We start from the raw sequence: 21,668 nt of genomic DNA on the forward strand, positions 1-21,668 counted from the left end.
CTAATCGGCACTACAATTGCGCTCGTCACCTTGAGACATAAGATGTTAAGTCTCATTTTATTTCATTTGATTCCTCGTATTGAAATCGCAATTTAAATTTAATTAAAAACAGTTTATTTCAATAGATATATTTATCTGATCGTAACAAGTAACAAACTTAATGTCTAATTAAAACTATACGTAACTATGGGTTGGAATCCACGCTCGTCAGCTTTGTATAACACGTGGATCACCTGAAATAAAATAATTCATTATAAACTCTGATTATTAAACTGTCAACAATCAAAGTATAAACGAATATGAGTCGGCGCCCTTCAGACCGAAACACAGTAATGCTTACACATTACTGCTTCACGGCAGAAATAGACGTCGTTGTGGTACCCATAATCTAGCCGGCATCCTGTGCAAAGAAGCCTCCCACTTGTAACTAACCACACAATGTTAGTAGAGCTAACATTGTGCGAATTGTTCCATTTTGTGGTGTAAAAATCGAATAGTAGTTCAAACCAAAGCTCACTTTAATTTTACTTATCAACGGTGAGTAAAATTAACTTTGTTTTCTTAACAAATATTAAAACTCATGCTATTGTGTGTATAATGGTACCAAATCATGAGAGTTGCTGCTTCTCGGCATTTACACAACACAATAATTATCATAGAACTTAGTCGTACAATATACAGTCAATACAGTTCTATCATATCGCTTTTGGCGGGAAGCGATGTGATTGGTTCATTTTAATCGCGTCATGGACGCCACGCCCATATACCTCGCAAAATGTGGTTGACGCCGACTTCATAGTAATAGTTTTTATCGTAGGTCTATTCTCTGTAAACGTATTTGGTTTGTGGCAATAAAATTTACATATATCTTTTTTATTAGTTCGGCTTCGGTTTAAAGACCTTTATTTCTCTTAACAATCGTCACATTCAAATCAATAAACAACGATAGTAGATCACTCCTCTATTTAAGTCGGGAGATAAATCTGACCAATTTTAGACTTATATCAGTACTACCAACCTTTAGCAAGATTTTCGAAAAAAATATGTTAATGCAATTATTAACCATTTTAACAATAATACATAACCTCATGCATAATAAACAAAATGGTTTTCCTCAAGGTCTTTCAACCACAGATGCTAGTATCGAGTTAATAAGAAATATTTTGGATGCTTGGGAGGATTCATGTGATGCGTTAGGAGTGTTTTGTGATTTATCCAAGGCATTCGACTGCGTACATCATGAAATCTTACTTAATTTTTTTTACCAGTATGGGGTTAGAGACGTTTCTCAAGATATAATAAAATCCTACTTGTGTAATAGGATTCAAAGAGTAGACATTAATGGAAAAAGATCAACTGGCCCTATCATATCAATGGGTGTACCACAGGACGCAATCTTGGGTCCTTTTATGTTCCTGGTTTACGTCATTGACTTACCATATCTTATTCAAAATAAACATGATATTATATTGTTTGCTGACAATACATCTTTGTTATTTAAAATAAAACGGCAGCAAAAAAAAACTGTCAGGTTGACGACGACATTGCTGAAGTAGTAAATTGGTTTAATGTTAATAACTTACTTTTAAACGAAAGGAAAACAAAATGTATAAGGTTTACACTTCCAAATATAAAGCACCAACCAACACCTATAAAAATTAATAATCCCAAACTTGATGTAGTATAAACGACAACATTCCTAGGCATTACATTAGACCTTAAGCTACAATGGGGTGCTCATATAAAAAAAGTTATGAAATCGACTTAGTTCTGCAGTATTTGCGATAAAAAAAAATAGGCAGCTGACTAGACTTGTATATTTCAGCCACTTTCATAGTGTCATGTCTTCCGGAATTATTGTGGGGTAGGGTTGCAGATATTGACAACATATTTGTGCTGCAGAAAAGGGAAATTCGAGCAGTCTATAAAATGCGTTCAAGGGATTCAATGAGAGAAAAGTTTAGTGAAATTAATATTATGACAGTACACTGCCAGTACGAGAACCTCCTTTACGCTCATAAACATATTAGCCAATTTAAAAAGAATAGTGATGTACATAGTGTCAATACTCGAAACAAACATAAACTCGCAATTCCATCTACTAGGCTCCGTAAAATTGCTAAATCATTTCAAGTTGATTGTGTTATATTTTATAATAAACTCCCAAATTATATTAAAAATTTAAATGTATCGTAAAAAATAAATTAACATCTAAGGCCTATTATAATGTAAAGATTATTTGCATGATAAAGTAATAATAGTTGGAGTTAATGTTCTAAATTTTGTAAATAAATATTGTTATACTCATTTTTGTACTTCATCCTGACTTGCACTAAATAACTTATAAAGTTTTACAGTGAATTAAGATTTTTTTGACTTTTACTTTGTAATGTTTGTGAGAGAAAAAATAAATACCTACATATATAGGCTGCACTAGGTTTGCTGAATTTCAACGTGGACGTGTCAAGCTCAGTGATGATCCCCGTCAAGGTAGTCCAAAAACTGCAGTCACCAAAGAAAACGTGGATGCTGTGCGTAAGCTGATTGAGGAAGATCGACATGTGACATACCGCGAAATTCACGCAACTTTAGACATTGGCATGAGTCAAATACAAATAATCTTGCATGAACAATTACATGTAAAAAAGTTGTTTTCCCGATGGATACCGCATTTGCTCTGTGAAGTCAAAAAGCGGCTCGCGTTACTTGGTGCGTCAGTACTCTCGAAAGATTCCACGCAGGATCCTCAAATGCTGTATACAACATCGTATCAGGTGACGAATCCTGAATATACGCGTACGAACCCGAAACAAAAAACCAGTCACGAGTTTGGGTGTTCGAAAATGAGTTAAAGCCAACAAAAATTGTTCGTTCACGGAGTGTTACAAAAAAAATGGTGGCCACGTTTGTCTCCAAAACCGGCCATGTTGCGACTATTCCTCTTGAGGGACAAAGAACGGTTAATGCAGAATGGTATGCTAGCATTTGTTTGCCACAGGTTGTTTCCGAACTCCGTAAAGAGAACTGCAACCGCCGTATCATCCTCCATCACGAATGCGAGTTCTCACACCGCGCACAGAACAAAAGAGTTTTTAGAGCAAGAAAACATAGAATTATTAGACCGTCCGCCGTACAGCCCCGACCTAAGCCCTAATGATTTCTATACTTTCCCTAAAATAAAGAATAAATTGCGTGGTCAGAGATTTTCATCACCTGAAGAAGCTGTGGACGGCTACAAAACGGCCATTTTGGAGACCCCAACTTCCGAATGGAATGGTTGCTTCAATGATTGGTATATCCATGGTATATCCATCGTATGGAAAAATGTGTCAAATTTCGCGGAGAATACTTCGAAAAGGCAATAAATACATTTTTAAATAGTAATGTTGTGTCACTTCCTTGATTCCCGAAATTTTCAGTGCCGCCCTCGTATTGAAAAAGTCCTCATTCGAACTGCAGATAGCGATCTGGACAGGGAATCTAGTGTTATCATTTCATCGAAACACAAAGGCCTCCTCAAAAGATCTTCACAACGATCAGTCCTGCGCTGGCCCCATCGAAGCTATTCCGGCGATCTTGACCAGATTATCGGTCATCTTGTGGGGGGCCTACTTACACTACGTCTTCCAGTACGTGGTCGCCATTCAAGGACTTTACTGCTTCAAGGGCTATCTGTCCTTCGAGCTAATTCCTAATTAAATCCAATGTCACTCCAGTTCTACTTTTTGAACTCTTCTACGGAGAAGTGTAACTATTATTAATGATCTGAAAATATATTGTTGATAAAATCCTCTTTAAGTCGTAAAGAATAGGAATGTCACAGGCCCAAAGGTGTCGTAAGATGCGACTAGGGCATTTGCCATTGGGATACTTCTTTCAACAGGATGCCGGCTAGATTATGAGTACCACAACGGCGCCTTTTTCTGCCGTAAAGCAGTAGTAATGTGTAAGCATTATTGTTCTTCGGTCTGAAGGGCGCAGGTGAAATTACTGGGCAAATTTTGTTTTTTAAGAGCGGCACTGCATTGCAATGTGTAGGTAGTATCAGTTACAATCAGCTTAACGTCCTGCTCGTCTCGTCCCTTATTGCCATAAAAATAAGTGTCTCTCTCGTTATTAGGAACTAACCTGGCCACCAGGCGCGGTGTATTGGTACTGCCCCTCCACCACCAGACTGGGACCAGCTATCGTCTCTTGTAGTGATCCACGCTGCTCGTGGTATATACCGCCTTCTGTAAAATCATCAGAAAATTGGAACAAGAACTCAAAACTCTTTAGCGTATGAACAAACAATGCATGCGAGAGAGAAGTTATAAGTTTATGAAAATAAGGGACGAGACGAGCAGGACGTTCAGCTGATGGTTATTGATACGCCCTGCCCATTAGAATCCAATTGAAAAATTCTGAGTGGCACTACAATTGCGCTCGTCACCTTGAGACATAAGATGTTAAGTTTCATTTTCCTAGTAAATTCATTAGCTACGGCACCCTTCAGACCGATACACAGTTACGTTCACACATTACTGCTTCACGGCAGAAATAGACGCCGTTGTGGTACCAATAATCTAGCTGGCATCCTGTGCAAGGGAGCCTCCCACTGTTTACAACAAGATAGAAAAGGAAAGCGAATCTCTTGTTAATGTAACCGATATTATTTGCCAAGTCGAAAACAGACAGACACGCCTTGCAACCACTAGCTAACGCACACATTGACACATCACGTGACGTCACGTATTATCGGGCTGCTAGGCTGTCTATGTGCTAGTATATTGTAAGTCTATGAGTGTGAAATTTTTTTTTCGAGGGTAAAAACTACATTTATGTATTATGAACTCCAGGTGGGTTGGTTCCCATATTTTGGGCTTGCTTAAGCGGACATCGCCTACCGACTCAAAAACCTCCTCTATGCTATCAGCTATAAAGGCTTTTACAACGATATGGGCCCGTGGAGGCTGCAAATACTACAGTCGCGGGGCGACTCTTATGGAGACTCGAACCTCGGACCGGCTGTGTGCTTCTGGGAAGGAGACAAGATCGCTTACGATCTAATATGATCTGATAGTTTGAAGGACTTTTGCTATAGGAAATATCACACTCGCCGGCGAATACAGTGATGTCTAGTGTAATGTGTCTAAGTGCATATTATGTTTATAATATGTTTTGTTTTTCTGAGGGAAAAAATCCTTTTTCGTATCATAAAATCGTGGTCTTATGGATCTCCTATGTCGGACTCAGTTTGAAGTCCAATACCGTCTAAAAACCGCCTCTGCTTCTATCTCCGTAGTCCCCATGATCAACTCAAGGCATTTCATTTCACAGGGAGGCTTTTTTGCAAAGGAAGCCGGCTATATTATGGGTACCAAAGCGGCGCCTTTTTTACCGTGAAGCATTATTGTTTTTCGTCCTGAAGGCCGCCGTAGCCAATCAAATTACTGGTTATCTTAAATCTCAAGGTGACGAGCGCAATTGCATTGCCGCTCAGAGTTTTTGGTTTTTTTTTCAAGAATCCTGAGCGGCACTGCGTTGTAATGGGCAGGGCGTATCAATTACCATCAGCTGAACGTCTCGCTCGTCTCGTCCCTTATTGTCATACAAAAATTCTTTACAGGGGGAGAATCTAGCCTTTGCAATCTCCAATAATTAAAAAAAAAGATAAAGTATCTGCCGTGGCTTTTCTCTGACTGACGGACTGACATATACTAGCTGACCCGACAGACGTTGTTCTGTAGATAATAAAAAAATACTGTTTTATAGGAATTTGCCAATAATATTTCAAAACATCAAGAATTATTTCATAAAAAATGCTCCCTGCTGTTATAATGAAATTGTTTCACAGTGGAACTGTCAAACCGTGCGTCACTAATTTCTCTCATAGAAAATATGTCCATACAACACAAATATTGAAAATAAAAATAATTATGGGTCCCAAATCGAAATAAAACTTTCATATATCTCAAGTTGGACTAAACTGCACTTCACGAAGTAATCTCCATTTAAATCCGTTTATTAGTTTAGGAGTCCATAGCGGACAAACAACGTGACACGTAATTTATATATATTTAGATATTTACCAGTTTGTAGCGCCCATCTGTAAGTGCCGTCGGGGTGTGGTCCTTCAAAATCATTTCGTAGTATCGCTTCTTGTGACCTTACTGAGCTAGCCAACACCTGGTAAAGAATAAAAATATAATTATTCTACAGAACAGCTTACAAAGTCTTCTGTGTCTGTCTTGACAGTAATATACACTATTGAGATAACAGTGTGTGTGGATGATGCATCTACTGTACTCAATAAATCTTGTTTTTACGTATTAATTTACATTAATTACTTTTTTGACTTTTACTCCATTGAAATGTTACACGAGCTTTGCATTTTTTAGAGGACGCAATTTTATTTTTGGGACATGTGTGTCAATAGAAGCTCAACCTCAAGTTTGTGGGGTCGCCACCATTGTCTCCGGCCGCCATCTTGGAAAAAGGTGTGATAACACTGTTTTCGCGTTATCTCGGAAACTATGCATCTTACAAAAAATTCCTACGGACATAATTTGTATTTTGGGACATGTGTGGAACACCCCCAGACATGTCCCAAAAATAAAATTGCGTCCTCTAAAAAATGCAGTATTCGGTCCTAAAATTGTTACATTTCAATGGACTATTACTCAGGCATTGAGTAATTTGACGTTTGAATATTTTTATTGCATCACTTTACATAAATATATCTATTGTAGTTGCAATAATTTGTAAAACGATGAAGCTGTAAATGTTGATTTAAAGGAGCGGAAATGAGTTTCTTGTCAGTTCTTCTCATTAAAGCTCAACATTTACGAAGTGGTGGTAAATATATAAAAAGGAAAGAAAACTTTTGACATTCATAAGTGTCATTTCCTTGACCTATATGAATAAAGTGATTTTGATTTGATTTCATTTGATTTACGGCCGTTCGCAATATACTATATACAGATAGAGATAAATCTCTACCTTCTACTGTCAGTAATTCGCTGTCAATAATTTTAAGCTGTCCCAATATACCCGATAACGGCCGTTCCCAATATTCAGTCTTTCTCTTACTTGAGATAAAAATCGTTGACTTTTCTGTCCCAATAAACTTATCGACGGTAACTAACCTTATCCGTACACGCTGTCTGTCAATGGGACGACGTATAGCTTACCAGCGATAGAAGTTTGTATGGAAATTGGAAATAACGCGTCCCAATATAAGGCGATAAAAATGACTTATCGGGTATATTGGGACAGCTTCAGATTATTTACAGCTAATAAATGACAGTAGAAGGTAGAAATTTATCTCTATCTGTAGATAGTATATTGGGAACGCCCGTAAGTCATTCTTATCGCCACTTCATTGTTGCAATTTCCATACAAACTTCTATGTTTGGTAAGTTGTATACGTCGTCCCATTGACAGACAGCGTGTACGGATAAGATGAGTTACCATCGATAAGTTTATTGGGACAGAAAAGTCAACGATCGTTACGATTTTTATCTCCAGTAGGCCGCAACCAGAGATAAACTGAATATTGGGAATGGCCGATAAACAGTGATATAGTGACAGTTATTTAAGTACAATTATTTCAACACTAAAAAGAGACACTGATTTAAGTAAATGGCCACCAATAATACAAAATGGCAGCACACATCACAGAGTAAAAATAATTAAATACCTCGGTCATGTATTGTACTTGTTACAAGTGCCGACCTAGAAAAGGTACCGCCCGTTCATTGTATGAATTGTCATATGTAATGAAATGTCATTGATTGAATTATTTATATTTTCTTTAATGGAAAAGGAGGACAAACGAGCTTACGGGTCACCTGGTTAAGTGATCACCGCCGCCCACATTCTCTTGCAAACCAGAGGCTGCGGCAGGAATCAGGTGAAACAGCTCTTCGGAACACTCCCCATGATAAATGCGGTAGAGGACACACAATGAAGCGATGTCTGTACGCAACGCCAGCCGTTCACAGAGCACTGGGTCCCGGACAATCCTAGCTGCTCTGCGTTGCACGCGGTCAAATTGATCGAGTTGATACTGGGGTGCGCCAGACCAGAGATGACAGAAATACTCCATATGTGGCCGGACCTGCGCTTTATACAGCGCTAGAATGTGGGTCGGCTTGAAGTATTGCCGTGCTCTATTTATGACGCCCAGTTTGTTCGACGCCAATTTGGCTTTACTCTCCAGATGGCCGCGGAATTGGCAATCGCTCGAGATATCGAGACCCAGAATTCCGATACTAGGCGAGGCTGCAAGGGAAGTGTTGTTGAAGAGCGGTGATGCGACAAATGGGGTTTTTTTAGTGGTAAACGCGCAAACTTGAGTCTTCTGGGGGTTAAATTGGACAAGGTTCAATTTACATTAAATATATTTGCATGCCTTGTAGGTAGAACAAGAGAAACATAATCTAAATAAAATAAGACCAATTGTAAAACTGACCTTATTCAAATGCAAATAAAGATTATTATTATTATTATTGGTATAAGTATTATTCCGATCGGTTTAGTAGTTTTCGCAGTATAACTGAACAAAAAAACGGCTCTCCATTTATAGACGACCTGTATAGCCAAGGGGATAGCGATCCTACCTCCTAAACTAGAGGTCCCAGGTTCGAATCCCGGTAGGTGCAAGCATTTTTATGATGAATATGCATGTTTGTTTTCGAGTCATGGATGTTTATATTTATTTATGTATGTTTAAGTAAGTATATTATATTAAATATATCGTTGTCTTGCAACCCATAACAAAGGCTATATATGCCTAATTTGGGGCAAGATAATTTGTGTAAAAAGTGTGTCAATATTATTATTATTACCTATTAGTGAAGATATCTTTCATGGAGTGATATTTAAGTATAATATAGGTATTTATATTTTTATCAAACCACTACGAGACTCAATACAAAACATATCTGCTTATATTATAGTGATATCTAAGTATTATTTATATCTACCGTCATTAGCAACATATTGTATTTTAAGGTTGTGTTAGTAATATTGTAATTTGTATTCCGAATGTAATATAAAAGTTAAACTTTAAATAATCAAGATAAAGTTATGGCGAATTTTATATTATTTGTATAAAAATGGCTGTCGTAGTTCTTAGGCAAGGTGTACACTGTACACAGGTGTAATTTTAATTATTTTATAAAAATACGATTTTGTCTTAAAGTTTGTGTTTGGAATTACACTTCTTTTAGCGCGTAAAGGAAATATCATCGTGTGTATTGTATACACGTAGGTTTGAAATAACAGGTTTTTTTTTAATAATAATAATAATATTGACACACTTTTTACACAAATTATCTTGCCCCAAGTTAAGCATATATAGCCTGTGTTATGGGTTACAAGACAACGATATATTTAATATAATATACTTACTCAAACATACATAAATAAATATAAACATCCATGACTCGGAAACAAACATCCATATTCATCATATAAATGCTTACCTACCGGGATTCGAACCCGGGACCTCTAGCTTAGTAGGTAGGATCGCTAACCACTCGGCCATACAGGTCGTCAAATTATGTGATTATGTGAATAGCTTTTTGTTTTATAATGACTGGGCGTGTTTTCATACATCCATAATATTTTACCTATTCATTGGATGTAGCAGAAAATATATTGTTGCACAGTGCAATAATTGTTAGGTATAAAGGTACACGTTACATGCAGTGTTAATAACAGCAGTATTATAGAGGAATGAAATAGAGTTATTAAAATCGATATTAATTATTTATTAGATTAATTTATTTATTTCTAGTTGACCCGACAGCCGCTGTTCTGTATATAATAAATAAAATATTTTTACTTTACGATTTGTCAATAATATATCATAACATCAAGAATTATTTCGAAACATATACTCCCTGTTGTTGTAATGAAATTATTGTTTTACAGCAGAACTGTCAAACCGTGCGTCAATAAATTCTCTCATAGGAAATATGTCTATACAAAACAAATATCGGACGACGGGGGACACATCAAAGGAAAAACAAAATTGTTGTTTCTATTTAATTCCGAACACTTTCATATTTATTCACCTTTTAAACCTTCTCTGGACTTCCACAAATAATTCAAGACCAACATTAGCCAAATCGGTCCAGCCGTTCTCGAGTTTTAGCGAGACTAACGAACAGCAATTCATTTTTATATATATAGACTAGTGGACCCAACAGACGTTGTCCTGTACACACGTCTTAAATTTGCAAAATCTGTCCAGCCGTTAAGAGGAGTTCTTATTTATATAGACGGAGAGAATTATATTATATGGACGGAATTGAGAATCTAAACCAATCTCAAATTCACTGAAACAAACAAAAAAATCATCAAAATCAGACAGCCGTTTAGGAGGTAGTTTAATTGTGAATCTAGACCATTCTCGAATCCACCTGAAGACACACACCAATCTCAAATTCACTGGAACACACAAAAATATCATCAAAATCGGTCCAGCCGTTTAGGAGGTAGTTCAATTGTGAATCTAAACCATCCTCGAATCCCCTTGAACTCACACAAAAAATTTCATCCAAATCGGTCCAGCCGTCTAGGAGGAGTTCAGTGACATACACACGCACACAAGAATTATATATATAAAGATTTATCATGTCCTTGTAAAATGTCAACATACAAATCAACTTCTTCTGATTGTATTTGCGTGTGCGTTTTCAATTTTTTTTTTCTGTTATTGCTTTTTAAGCGTTTTGATTTTATTATTGTTTTGCAGCCCTTAGATTCAATTCCTGGACGATGTGCTTTTAATGTATGGTGATAAGAAAAATGTATTTGCAATTTGATGAAAATTAGTGCTATTATGATAAGTTAAAATATTTTTTCTTAAAAACCCATTTATTTTTTAACTCAATTTCCAAACTATTTTCTTATTTATAGTTCAAACTGTAATCCCCATAATGTACTTTTTTATTTGTGCACTCGTAGCCGAAGTTGGTATTGCTGATGGGCAGCCCCCTTTGTTGGTATAATATTAAGATAACGGTGGTTATGTATATATTTTAACAAAATTTAAGATTTAATGGAGTTTTTGAGTTGTTATAAATTTGAAAAAAATATATTTTCAGATCAGTTTTTCATTGTATTTTCTTTCACAACGGGAATATCGCTCATAATAATAAATAAAATAACTTAAAAAGAAAGAAAGAAGACAACTTTAAGTCAAAAACATGCTCTAATTTATTACCTTGCCTTTTGTCAATTAATTTTTTATAAATATACTAACTATTTAAATCTTTACGTCTTCTTCTCTAAATTTGAAAATCGGTCCAGACGTTAGGAGGAGATCACTAAAATACGTAGGAGGATCATATGTCGACTGTATTGAGAATCTAAACCAATCTCAAATTCACTGGAACACTAAAAAATCATCAAAGTCGGTCCAGCCAGAAGGAAGTTCAATTGTCAATCTAAACCATCCTCGAATCCACTTGAACACACACAGAAAATTTCATTCAAATCGGTCCAGCCGTTAAGAAGAAGTTCACTCTCAACACACGTACAGAAGAATTATGTATATAAAGATAAACTAAACACATCTATGTTGTCGCTAATGTACACCGAGCTTATAACAAAACAAAAGAATCAATGTCGTACAATACATTACGACACCAATTAATTGTACCTATATGTTCATAAGGTCTGGTATAGTTAGGGTTGCCTCATTGTGAAATATATCCTATTAAATTATTTAAATGAATATTCTATTTTAATATTGTAAACAATTCATATTTTAGTTTTTTCTTTTCCAATTGCATAGGCACAATTCGAAAAGACGTTGGTAATAGTTAGGCACGTTTTTTTTTATGGAATAGGAGGACAAACGAGCGTACGGGTCACCTGTTGTTAAGTGATCACCACCGCCCACAAACTCTTGCAACACCAGAGGAATTACAGGAGCGTTGCCGGCCTTTAAGGAAGGTGTACGCGCTTTTTTTGAAGGTACCCCAAATCGTATCGTCCCGGAAACACCGCACAAGGAAGTTCATTCCACAGCTTTGTAGTACGCGGAAGAAAGCTCCTTGAAAACCGCACTATGGAGGACCGCCACATCCAGATGGTGGGGATGATATCCTAACTTGTGGCGTGTCGTGGGAAGGTGGAATTCGTTTTAACAATAAATATATAAATCTTAAAAACTCGGAAATATCGAGTTGAAAATGATTTTTTTGACGAAGATTCTCCAGAAGAACCTTAATCAGCCGTATTTATGACAAAGCCTTCAATTATAATATCAATTTTATTGCCGATTTTGCTATGAAAATCCATCTCCATTTTGATGATATTGTGACAGTTTTATTAAGAGTACTGATAATAATAATAGCCTTTATGAACGATATTTTCATATACAATTATATTATAAATATAATATTTTCATATATAAGACAATATAGAATCGCTCTGTGCTTCCCTGCGGCTAAAAATAATAGGATAGGGCCGGCCCAAGGGTGCCGTAAGAAGCGGCCAAGGGCATTTACCAGTGGGAGACTGGTTTGCACAGGATGCCGGCTAGATTATGGGTACAACAACGGCGCCTATTTCTGCCGTGAAGCAGTAATGTGTAAGCATTATTGTGTTTCGGTCTAAAGGGCGTAAACGAGACTTAACATCTTATGTCTCACGTTGACGAGCGCAATTGTTGTGCCACTCAGAATTTTTGAATTGCATTGAAATCAGCTGAACGTCCTGCTCATCTCTCATCTTATTCTTATAAAAAAAATATCTAGGTATTGTCTTGTAAGTAAATATAATGTGTTAAAAGAATAAAATTGAGAAATGGTTTATAAAAAAGTATAGTTGACAGCCCTGGCTGTAGTGTTGTGTTCTGGTCGGGGTCATAGATTATTGAAATAGTCATATTTTGTGTTTGAACGTTGTCTTCGTATTTTAACGGACAATAAAAGGTTTCTTGTTGGATAAATTAAATAAAATATTTTAAAGATTTTGATGATTATATTTAATTTAATTATATATTTAGTGTTCCCTGTGAGATCGAATCAGAAATGAGGAGATCCGTAGGAAAACCAAAGTAACTGACAGCCCAAATGTTTGCGAAACTGAAGTGGCTGTGGGCAGGGCACATAGACGGACATATGGCCAGCCTTCAAACGAGATTGCTGGCTTGGAAGAAGCTAGAAACGCTTTCTTAAAAAAAAATCAAATTCAGTTCAGTTTCAGATCAGTTTCTTCAAATTGCAAATTGCATAAACTGCAAATTGACTTTTGACAATCTTTTGAGCTGTAGTACAGGTTCAGCCCGTGCTAGGCTTTTGGCCGTGGGTGCGCATGAGGTAGATTACTGGCTTCACGCTTACCCTTCGTCAAAAGGAACATTTCTTGAGCCTGACACGCTCCGAATCGCAACATGTCTACGGCTTGGGTTTCCGGTCTGCGCTGTTCATAAATGTCCCTGTGGAAGTGATGTTAGGACATCACGGACTGTTATGCGATAATAGTGCAGGCCGCTTCTCGAGACATACCGCACTTAACGATATCATTCGCCGATCCATTGCCACCGTCAACGTGCCAAGTCTACTTGAGCTGACTGGTATTGCAAGAGACCTGACGGTATGAGTTTGGTTCCATGGAAGATAGGCCGGGTGCTGATATGGGATGCAACCTGTTCAGACACGCTTGGAACCAACAACAGAGCTGGTGCGGCTTGTGTAGCGGCTGAAAAAGCTTAACCATGCAAATACAGGGGTCTAGGCTCCGAATATGATTTTGTCCCATTCGGTGTCGAGACTCTTGGTCTGTGGGGTCGTAGCGCTATAAGGCTTTTTAAGGAAATAGCAAAAAGGTTAGTCGACATCAGAAGAGACCGAAGAGCTGGCAGCTACCTCGGACAAAGAATTAGTCTAGCTATTCAAAGGGGGAACGCTGTCAGTATCTTCGGAACCTTGCCTAAAGGCACTCCTTTTAATAATATATTTTAGTTATTATATTATATTTTTTAAGGTTTTTAGTTTAAGGCTCATTGTTCATTTAAATTATACAAACACTTTTTTCTACTTTATCTGTCATTTATTCAGCCACGATCACTTGGCTGTATGGATGTACATACCTTTGCCAATCCTTGAAGTAAAAATAAAACCACTTACCAGAGATAAGTACGTATTTATTATATATATTTCCCGTCAATTTAAGCGGCTACTCAAAAGATTTGTCTCATAGAAAAATTATTGTATGCGACACGTTGCATAATTAAGTCAAGAAACGCTCGTGGCGTCATTCATCCCACACCACACTCGTTTTTTGACCTCTCTTATACACTCTGGCGCTATAACGTCACAAAATACTCGTTGCTTATTAAGTATTGACATTTTGTTTATTTAAAAATACCGACAGCAAATGGGTTCCAATTTATATCAATCACCTCTTGACCTACAACGTCACCTCTCAATATTATTTAGTTACGCTTCACAGCACAAGTGACCACTTGAAGATTTAAGTGTTCAACCTTGTGTATTATGATTGCAATAGTCCACTTTTCATATTGTTACTTAAGATTGCGAATTCGAATTTGCGCCCCCGACACAAACTGATCAGCAAATGGTGACCATATTTGTCTATCTGTCAAGACCCTTTATTTCAGGAACGCGTGTAGGTATCGAGTTGAAATTAAAACGACATACTCAACTCTATTGAAGCTATGAAAAAATCCTACTTCTATGCTGACGTAAATAAAAAAAAATTAAAAAAGAAACAACCGACTTCAAAAACACTATTCTAAAACAATATATATAATAATGCACTAAAAAGTATGAAAATAATTGCGTATTTTGATAAAATCTAATTAATTAATCTACTTCTAGTAACGATTATTGCTATTTTTAGAATGACAACTATGAGAAAACCATAAAAGTCTTTAATTTGCTATAAGTATGTGCGTGACAAATTTACGAATAGCTCAATAACGCGCGAACCGATTTCGATAATTGTTAGATCTAGACGAAACTGCAATGGGACCACATGGGAAGCACCATCTTTCAAATAAAAAAAGTATTATCAAAATCACTACCAAAGTTCTGAGGTAACAAACATAAAAAAAAACTTACCAACGAATTGGGAACCTCCTCCTTTTTTGAAGTCGGTTAAACAGATACGGCCGTTCACTCCGCAAAAATAGTATATTACGCACCTAGGGAGAAAAGTAGGTCATTCTTATCCGCGGAATATTCTAGTTGCCGGTGTCAATGTCCTACTTATCTCAGGTGGTGCGTTTTCCTTTTTTTCTACCTTCATGAAAAGCTCGCTTTTAGTCCCTGGTACGAGGGACAAAAGTCGCCGATTATGTCCCTCGTACCAGGGTCTAAAAGCGACCTTTTCCTGCAGGTAGAACAAAATAAACGTATTTTTCGACACTCTCAAGGAAATCAAAATTTATAGAGTATGAAATTTGGCGATGCGAGGTCGATATGCCATTTTAAAATTGTTAGGGGGACGCGGACAGTTCTTTTTGCTACACGTTCTTTTTGCTACACATTCTTTTTGGAGTTTGACAGCAATTGATCGACTTGTACAATTATTGAGGGCTTATTGGATAGGTTATGATTATGATAGGTTATCACATACATCTCATATACTCTATATGAGATGTATGTGAAATGTAAAAATCAGTGGGAGGCTCCTTTGCTTCGGATGCCGACTAGATTATGGGTACCACAACGGCGACTATTTCTGCCATGAAGCAGTTATGTGTAAAAATAACTGTGTTTCGGTCTGAAGGGCGCTGTAGCTAGTGAAGTTACTGGGAAAATGAGACAACATCTTATGTCTCAAGGTGACGAGCGCAGTTGTAGTGAGGCTCAGAATTTTTGGGTTTTTCAATAATCTTGAGCGGCCCTGCATTGTAATGGGCAGGGCGTATCAATTATCAACAGCTGAACATCCTGCTCATCTCGTACCTTATTTTCATTAAAAAAATGTAAGATCGGTGTCTTGAATTGGGTAGGGCGAGGAGAAAACATTGCGTGGTCTGCGAGAAGTCCGCTTTCTATGTCTGGGATCACATGAAAGTCCTAAGTACGACGTCTCGCCTGTGTTATTAGCGGACGAACTCAAAACAAGAATTATAAACACACCAAATTTGATACGGAATAATCACTTCGAGCAAGAACTTTATGAGTTAAATTAAAATTATTAAAATTATTACACGCGTTTTAATCCTTTTAAAGTGTTTTATTTAAATGTCTAACACTCGCGTTAATCAAAAAAAAAAATTATGGTGCATTATTGTGTGTTTTGGATTAGTAGGTGCTGATGATATTACTGGACTTATGAGAGTTTTTTCAGAAAGAATATAGAACAAATACATAACATTTTTTCCAGATAAGTAACACGAAAACCTCACGAGTCTATCTGGGTACAGAGAAACATTCATTTCATTGAATAAATTTTTTTTCAGGAAGTTTCTTTTGAAGTGTCTTTTGATTTTCGTGGTTTTTGTGTACATTTCTTGCAGCTCTTTTGGCAGTTCGTGTCCTTTGTCAAAAATAATTCGCATTTCTTAAAAAAAAATTTAAGTATGTGTGACCTCCTTGAAGACTTGCCTACGGTTTTTTTATGATAATATGGGGCGAGACGAGCGGGACGTTCAGCCGATGGTTATTGATACGCCCTGACCATTACAATGCAGTGCCGATCAGGATTCTTGAAAAATTCTGAGTGGCACTACAATTGCGCTCATCACCTTGAGACATTAGATGTTAAGTCTTATTTGTCCAGCAATTTCACTAGCTACGGCGCCCTTCAGACCGAAACACAATAATGCTTACACATTACCGCTTCACGGCAGAAATAGGCGCCGTTGACCACAACCCATAATCTAGGCAGAATCCTGTGCAAAGGAGCCTCCTTCTGGTAAAAATAAGGTTACAAGGCAAAACATGATATAACAGCAAGACGGATGTCCTGGCCATTTTGGTGATAAGACGATAGCACTATAGCCATTTTCCTAATCATTGGATAGGGCGAAGAGAAACTATTGCGTGGTCTGCGAGAAGTCCGCTTTCTATGTCTGGGATCATATGAAAGTCCTACGTACGACGTCTTGCCTATGTCATCCGCAGAACAACTCGAAACAAGAATTATACAAGCAGCAAATGTAATGCGGAATAATCACTTCGAGCAAGAACTTTATTAGACTATATAAAAAATAACATAATGTCTTAATTGTAACTTAACTTATATCTTTAAACAAGCAATTCTTGTATAATATTATGTTCTAATAATTGTTTTTAAGTCTCAACTTTATGAAAAATTGTATTTTAGTGTTTTTTACCATTCACTATCTTTGTAACACTGCACAGTGGGTTTTACCATTAGATAGTTCTCATTTTTTAAGACAAAGTGTATTTTTAACTTATACTTATAATATCTGGACGACCGAGCCTTGCTCGGATATTTTATGAAGTTACAAAAAAAACGAATAGGACATCTGGATTCGAACCGGGGTCTTCTGTTTTCCGGATCACCCAATGTCCCATCTGAACTATTATAGTATTGTATATGGTGGCGATAGCAGTTTCTCATTAAAACACGGATAAAACTACATTTTTTTAAATTGAAACCTAGCTTGATCAATTTCTAGCCCCCGAAACTACCTGTATATTAAATTTCATTAAAATCGTTGGAGCCGTTTCCGAGATTCAGATTATATATATATATATATATATATATATACAAGAATAGCTCGCTTAAAGATTTTTAGCTTATACTATAAATTGAATCTCGGAAACGGCTCCAACGATTTTATTGAATTTAATATACAGGTAGTTTTGGGGGCGAGAAATCGATCTAGCTTGGTTACAATTAAAAAAATGTAGTTTTATCCGTGTTTTAAAGAGAAACAATTACAATAAGATTAGAATACAAAGGTATATTTCGCCACTATATACATGACTATATGATGATAGATGGGACATTGGGTGATCCGTAAATCAGAAGACCCCGGTTCGAATCCAGATGTCCTTATTAGTTTTTTTTTTCAAGTTTTGTACATTCTTAAAAATCCGAGCAAGGCTCGGTCGTCCGGATATTTATTAATTATGAAAGCATGAACATCGGTGCAGTAGTTTTTAATCTTATCGCGAACGGACAGACAGATGCGGTGGAGGACTTTGTCTTATAATATGTAGTAAAGTAATATAGAACTAATATTATGTTAAATATTAACTGGATAACATATAGGAGAAAGAGATCGAATTACAACTAACAATCTTTTAGCAATAATTAAATAAACTTTAATATTATGCTTGTAAAATTCTTAAAATATATAAGACCACAGAAATTTACATTAACAGCACCACAAACAATATAGATAAGTGTAAAGAGCACTTACCATTAATCCAATAAATATTAACTGCATCATGGTAATTTACGAACACAATAGGTATTAGTTGTATTAAAATCACTCTAGCATATTAATTATCTACAAAACTCAGTAATAAAACCTCCTTGATAAGTCTAAAATCCACATTAGTTATTATCTGTGGCGCTACTTTATTTTCCCGCCCTTTTTTATTTTCCCGCGCAATGTTTTACACGCCGCGATTTTATTTTTTTAAACAGCCAGGCAACGGTACAGCATTCGGAAGCCTAAAGATGTGTATAGACTGGCGACTTAGAAATAACTATTATTATTACGGTATATTAGTGGCTTATGACCTTTTATTTGCGTTTGTGTGTTTTGCAAGTTATAGTGAATGTAGGTAAGAGTCATATGAAGTTTCTAAATTATCATGTTTTATGGTTATATAATAGATTAGATTGGGCATTGATTTTGTTACTGTTACGTTTTGTTTATTTGTAATGTAATAATGAATCTTTATACATTATCGTGAATATTAGCTGATTTTTTTACATTCGATTTTGTAACTTTTATTCCAAAGTCTGTATGTCTTCTCAGGTGGGTAGATTTTGACGTTCAATAAAGTATTTTCTTAGATCTTAACTAGATTCTTTATACGTCTAGATAGGCTAAGATAGTTGTGACAACAAATTGTTATTTTTTTTTAAAGTTATAAGATTAATACACAAATAAAATTTGAAAAACAAAATTTTACCTGAAGCCACAACCTGAGAGTTCAACAAAGCATACAAGATTTTATGACGATACGTCACTTGAACGGTTAGCTCAGTTGGTTAGAGCACCGGCACGGAACGCCGGAGGTCGTTGGGTTCGAGTCCCGCATCGTTAATAAAAATTTGTTTTTCAAATTTTATTGTGTATTAATCCTAGAAGTGAGGGTTATCACTTTAAAAATATAACAAATTGTTTAACTGTTTTTTTCAATTAGATTTTGTAACTTTTTATCATAACGCCTGTGTGTCTTCTCAGGTCTGTGTGGGTAGATATTGACGTTCAATAAGTTATTTTCTTTGACCATTTATACCTCTAGATAGACTTTGACAGTTGTGAAAAAATCGAAAATAATTGTGTTTAGTACTAACCTGTATTTGGAGCAATTCACGCGCACTAACACAAAGTGTCATACAAATCGCGAGTGTAAGACGTAACTTGTCGCGCAACTAAAGTACTAAAACTGGCCTGTTTTTGTAAGAGCAAGAGACTATCTAGACGTATAAATTATCTTAGTTCAATAAGTTATTATAAAACCCTGTTTTGAATAAAAAAAATGAATTTCAGCATAAGTGAAGCGTATTTGAAGGTTCAGTAGTAATCTATGACCGCACTAATACAACATTTACACCACATAACATTCCCATTACCAAATATAAGCCCATACAAAGTATAAATAAATATATTAACTGTAATTACCCATTTATAAAACCTATTGAAAAGCTTTAATATAATAATATTAAGTAATATGTTTATTATTTGTTGAATGGATTGTAGTAAGGTCGCCTCTTACGCGATATCATCTTTTATATTGAATCGAGTTTCAGTAATTTTCGTATTTACTTTGGCAGCCAATTAGATTTGTAGCTATTATTTACACAGACTTCCATTATACTAGCTTGTAGACATTATTATTATTATATATATATCACATTTATATAAAAAAGAATATTACAAATTGAGTCATACATCTTTGTGCCGTTTGGTGTGGAGACACTTGGCCCGTGGGGCCCAGAGGCGCGGAGAATGTTCAAAATACTATCTTCGCGCCTCAATAAGGCTACTGGAAACCCAAGCGCTGGCAGCTATTTCGGTAAATATAGTTATAAGATTTGTTTTGTTTGAATAATAAAGACTCATATTACAAATATACATATAAAAAATAGAGTCCCGCCGGCGTTAGTCCACGACAATTCCGCCGGTGGTTAGGGCGACAGACTGTGGAACTTCAGGACGATACGTGCCGTTCCCAAAAAAACAGCTGCATTATGTAACTGACCCTTATCCAGTTATTCTTATGATTTGGGAATTAAAATGCACTTTAATCCTAAGATCTATTGTGCCCTCTGCTTGCGCTAGCGCGACTAATCTCAACTCCCTGTGTCTAAAAAAATTAGATAAGGAAAAGAATCGAGGCTACTAACTAGGATACGTGTTACTTTACCGAGATCTAAATTATATCCTCGAGACCTATTACTTTTAAGAGGCGTAGAATCCTTTAAGTGAAGGTATTTTAAGACACCCCAGCCTGATTCTGGCAATGGCTTCGCATTCCAGAAGGATGTGTTTGGGGTCTTCAGTGGCGTCGTAACAGAATCTGCATAGGTTTGATTCACTGAGACCCATTCTGGCTAGGTGCCGATTGGTATTTTTTGACGTTCAATAAGTGATTTTCAATAAAAATATTTGAATTTGAATTCAGCTTGCCATGGCCGGAAAGGAACTCCGTGAGGGCTCCAGTTGTCTCCTGTCCATGCTTATGCATTGTTTGGCACTCTTACGTTGATAGTTGCATAGGAGCAGCTTAGCTTGTCGATGGCCTGGTAGCGAGGACCAGTTACTGGATGCCTCCAGCATTTCTTGTTTCCTTAGGACATTGCGGGTAAGAGATTCTCCAGCTCCACAAAAGGGTTCAGGGCCTATGAAGGGAGATGAGGCTCCATCCTCAGCTAGTCGGTAAATTTTCTCTTTACCTACTTATACCTTTGTGCCCCGGTATCCAAGCCAGGGTATCGTTATGTTATTGCTCTGGCAGAGGATATCCAGTTTTCTTGTGACATAGCGAATATATTGTTACTGTGACCGATATTATTTGCCAAGTCGTAAACAGTCAGCCACAAGCTAACACACACCTTGACAAGTATAATTGGAGATGCATTACTGGGCTGTTAGGTCGTCTTTGAAGAATGAATGAAATACTGAACTTAATTATTATTATTAATAATTACTTAATTTCTCAAATATTACAATAAACAGTAGTGTTACAAGTTTAAAATATATTTCTAAATTATATAATTTACAGGCAGGCAGCAAAGACAGCTAAACTTGTATTAACTGTGTTTCAGCTGTCTGTGACTTCCCGGTACCAGACATAAATACCTACATAGTCAAATCAAATTATCAAAATCATATATGACGAGGAAAGAGCCTCTGTATTGTTTTTAAAAGGTGTGACGTCGTTACTGTTGACATCACAATTGCTATCTTGCTGAAGATCACTCATTGGTTAAATATATAAAATAAAATAAAAATACTGTCTAAATACAAAATTGAG

The 21,668-nt window shown here is 36.4% G+C and overlaps 1 long non-coding RNA gene across 1 annotated transcript; it reads right to left on the minus strand.

Annotated features, from left to right (window-relative positions):
* Positions 1 to 112: 112 nt before the first annotated feature.
* Positions 113 to 18,675, minus strand: LOC126973422 (uncharacterized). Its single transcript, XR_007731342.1, has 4 exons — positions 18,374 to 18,675; positions 6,072 to 6,168; positions 4,129 to 4,232; positions 113 to 233 (listed from the first exon to the last, which is right to left on the minus strand). It is a non-coding gene; the product is annotated as an uncharacterized LOC126973422 (long non-coding RNA).
* Positions 18,676 to 21,668: the final 2,993 nt, after the last annotated feature.

The sequence above is a fragment of the Leptidea sinapis genome, chromosome 29 (assembly GCF_905404315.1).
Source record: "Leptidea sinapis chromosome 29, ilLepSina1.1, whole genome shotgun sequence".
In the NCBI taxonomy this organism is placed as follows: Eukaryota; Metazoa; Arthropoda; class Insecta; order Lepidoptera; family Pieridae; genus Leptidea; species Leptidea sinapis.